We start from the raw sequence: 4,374 nt of genomic DNA on the forward strand, positions 1-4,374 counted from the left end.
AGACAGAGTCTCACTTTGTTGCCGTCAGTAGAGTGCTATGGCGTCACGGCTCACAGCAACCTCCAGCTCTTGGGCTTAGGCAATTCTCTTGCCTCACCCTCCCAAGTAGCTGGGACTACAGACACCTACCACAACACCTGGCTATTTTTTTGTTGCAGTTTGGCCGGGGCCAGGTTTGAACCTGCCATCTTTGGTATATGGGGCCAGTGCCCTACTCACTGAGTCACAGACACCACCTGGAAGTGAACTAGCTTTTAAATTAAAAGTAGATAATGAAAATCAGAACACTTTATCCATAATCAAAGAATTAACTCTCTTTAAATTGTTTAGATGTTAGTTTTGTACATAACCTACCGAGAGAGACACAGAGAGAGAGACGTTCTTTGTTGTTTTATTTTATTTTTTTTATTTTATATATATTTTTAGGAGCTAAGCACCAGGCTAGGTACTGCAAAACACAGCACAGAGTTGAAGTCTGGAAACAGTAAATTTTAATACAAGTCAGGCAGATGAAGGTGGGTGAAACAGAGGGGTTACTGGTACAATCCAGTCAAAAAGAATTTCAAGAACAAAAAGTCCAGACCATTAGTTCAGTGCAGCTGGAGGAAGGTGGGATCCCTAGCAGGTCTCAGGTCTGGGAGGTGAGAGAAAGTGTTGAGGATGATAAGAGCCACACAAAGATTTGCTCCCCTAGCCCTTCACCCCCAGGCAAAGAGGAACCTTTCAAAAATTTGCCTGCAGAGGCAACTTGAACTGAAATGCAATAAGGAAAGAGCTCTGGCCTGGCTGAAGTATGGAGAACTGACTGGAGAGTTCACTCCCTTATAGGCTGGTGTGGGTAACACTGTGTCCGCTGAGGAGGAGAAGTGGAGGGATTTGAGAGGAAAAAAAATGTGTGAGAGAGAAGAGGTTGAAGGAGGAATTCCAGATTTTTGACTTGGGTAGCTGGGAGGGCAGAAGGGGATAGAGCTGTAGTCTATACATAGCAGGCATTAGCACAGGAAAGAAAAACATGACAGGGAGGTGGGGGAGTAGTCGCATAGGAGGGTGGCAAGGTGGCCGAAGAAAAACATGGATTAACTAATTTTAGATCTAATGAATCTGAGAAGTTTTTGAGACAGTCACCTAAAATGTTTGGTAGATTAGAAACAAAATTTGGAATAGAGAAGGAACTTGGGCGTTATCTGGCATCCTGTAAAACCTGATTCTACTAGTGTATGTTTGTTTCAGCTGCAAAACTAAAGTCACCTCGGAAGTCCTTATTTTTCATTGCTTTCTCCTCAAATATTTATCCATTTAGTATTTATGTTTTAGATTATGGTTTTCTTAGAGCATAACAATTTGCAATTTTTGGATACTGCTTGGTAGAAAAAAAATAGTGACTAAGAAGAAAGGTGGCAATCACATACTTTGAAGTTGGAATTCTACGTCTTTCTAGCTGTGTAACCTCTCTGAATCTCAGCTTTCTTACTGGTATAATTAGGATATCGTTAGCTGAATGAAAGAGTTGTCGTAAGAATTAGGCAAAATAACACATAAAATAGTTTGCAGAAGAGGTGACTTGTTGCAGTAGCTTAGGATAAACACTGTTGACCAGTAGCACATAGTGAACATTATAATTGGCCTTTCTACCCCCATTTTTTTTTTGTTTATTGTGCACAAAAGCCCTGAGAAGAGAATATTATCATTTACATTTTGTAGAAGGATAAATGAATCTTAGTTGCCAATAGCTAAAATGTCATAGAACCAAGAAGGAAGTCACAGATTAAAATTCTTATGTTTGGTATCTTATTCACTTCCTCCTGGCTTCCAGACATTATGGGTCAAGAGTTCTTGTCTATGTCTCAATAGCCTCCAAATTTGTACTGTATGGGAAGACCCTCTGTAAAGATAGACAAACAAATTCAGGACAATTTGGAATATTTATTGAGTTTCTACTATAAGCCAGACACTGTAATATGAACTACAAATACAAATAATTTAAACTTACCCTTGATATATTGACACAACAAACAGTTTTACAGATGACTATGATGAATCGGGGTCTATGCTCAACTAGAAGAAGGAATGAAAAAAAAGACATTAGCATAGTGAGGAAGGAGCAGTTTATTTTGTGATAAGATTGGGGATGGGAACAAAATAAAGTTGAAAATAACTCCGAGGAGGTAAAATCTGAACTGAGCCTATTTTAGACAATTTTATACCAAATAAAAATAGCATTAGATCTGTGTCTGAATGAAGGCAAGAAGGTCATAATTGACGTTGTTAGATGTCTCTTCTTTCTCACAGTTTCTTATCTAAACACTAGCAGGAATCAGAAGCTTATAATAATTGATGAGAATGAGACCGTTTATGAAAAATAATCTGAACACTTTAAAAGATCTGGATTTAGTAAATTCTAATTTCATTTGTAAAAAATATCTATATATGTGTGTGTATATATAGATATTTTTTGGCCAGGGCTGGGTTTGAACTCGCCACCTCTGGCATATGTGGCCAGCACCCTACCCTTTTGAGCCACAGGTGCCACCCTATAAAAAATATTTTTAAAACCAAATAACTATCCTAACTTCCTGAATTTAAATTGCAAAGCTATTACTTGATATATGACCTTGAGAAGTTACTTGTCCTTTCTGTATTCCTTTTATTATTTGTAAAATAAATTTATTTTAGGAAGAGATAATGAAATGGTAAAGACTCAGCCTCTGGAGCAAGCCTGCCTGAGTTTGAATATTAGCTGTGTGACTATGGGCAAGGTACCTAACCTCTCTGTGCTTTAGTTTCCTCATTTGTAAAATTAGGATAATGATAATCCACTTCAATTGTGCCTGTACAATTTAGTGAGTAGATATCTATTTCCTTAGTGATTCCAAAAAAAAAATACCCAATTTGAAATTCTTACATAAAGTAGGTAGATTTGGGGGGATTTCCAATGTATTGATTCATTGTTCTTTCTCTGTTGAATTTCTACATTTGCAAAATTCAATTCTCCCTTCATCATTCTCTCTGTATTTATAGCATACATGTTTACAGTAGAACCTCCATAGCTGACCACTTTCCTACATTGACCGCCTCCTTAGGTTGACCTAATTTTCATAGACCAGACCCAGACCATGTGTAGGCCTAGTTCCTTAGGTTGACCACCTCCACATGTTGAACAGTTTGTTGGAGTCCCTGGAGTGGTTGACTTACAGAGGTGTTTTGCTGGCTTATTTATTGTTTATGATGAACTTACAATCATTTTGTAAAGGCAGAAAATAAAATCTTTTTTTTTTTTTTTTTTCAGTTACATGTGCTGCTAGTGTCCTCTCCAGCTTTTTTTTTTCTTTTTTTTTTTTTTTTTTTAGGGGCGTTCAGTCCTTCTTGGCAGCTGCCTTCCTCATGGCGGCCAGGGTGGTGCTCAGCTCCTCGCGCTTCCTTTTAGCAAGGATGTGTGTCTCCACTCTTTTCTGGAGGAACTTGAGAGCCCATTTGTCCTTGGAGACCTTAAGCAGCTCCATGGTAAGCCGCTCATACTCGGCAAAGCCACACACTTCTCGGATCATGTCCTGCACTAGCCGTGCGTTTGGTGAGGCGCCTGCAGCTGTGCCTCGGTTGCTCACGTTCTTGGTCACCTTGTGGCCCTTGTGGAGACCCATGGCCATGGGGTAGCGCAGAGCCAGGGCTGAGTCAGCAGCTGGAAACTCCAATGGCCGCCGCGGCGGAAGGGCCATCTTACTGAATTTTGATAGGAATTGTATCAACTAATAAACTAATTCAAGAGAAAATGGCTATTAGCTTACCAGCCAGAAATAAGTCAGTGTTTTCAACATCTTTCATATCCTAGAGGAAAATTTGTGATTTTCTTCACAAAAACCTGTATCTTGGTTGTTGTATTTGGTTCTTACTCTGTTATACATATTTGCTATTAATGTAATAAAATATTTTTTCCATTATTATTCTAATTAAACTTCCTTTATAAAAGTGTTATTGATTTTTGAGATTTACTTTGCAACTAGCCATCGTTTTGAATTATATTATGATTTCTAATAGTCTCATAATGGAACATTCCTATTAACTGAATTTTGTTCTTGTGACTTCTTACAAAAGAAGTAAAATTATATTTTTGTTTTATGGGTTATAGCTTTAAAATGTAGTTGAATTCCTCTAGTGTATGCATATGGGTTTAAAAAATAAAAACAAAGGAATGTTTTACTCTGCAGAAGCTTTAAGAATTTATATTAAAATATTGAATCAAAGCAATTTATAGTTAACACAACCAGTAGAAAATGTTATTCTACTCTTTCATGTAGTTGACTATTTCACAGTTAATGTATTTTTTAAAATTCTGGAATACTATCATTCTTTATCTACCATGTTTTTCACCTTATAACT

The 4,374-nt window shown here is 37.5% G+C and overlaps 1 pseudogene; it reads right to left on the reverse strand.

Moving 5' to 3' along the window:
* Positions 1–3,353: 3,353 nt before the first annotated feature.
* Positions 3,354–3,713, reverse strand: LOC100960522 (annotated as a pseudogene).
* Between the last annotated feature and the right edge of the window lie 661 nt (positions 3,714–4,374).

The sequence above is a fragment of the Otolemur garnettii genome, unplaced genomic scaffold (assembly GCF_000181295.1).
Source record: "Otolemur garnettii isolate 467f Iridium unplaced genomic scaffold, OtoGar3 scaffold00168, whole genome shotgun sequence".
In the NCBI taxonomy this organism is placed as follows: Eukaryota; Metazoa; Chordata; class Mammalia; order Primates; family Galagidae; genus Otolemur; species Otolemur garnettii.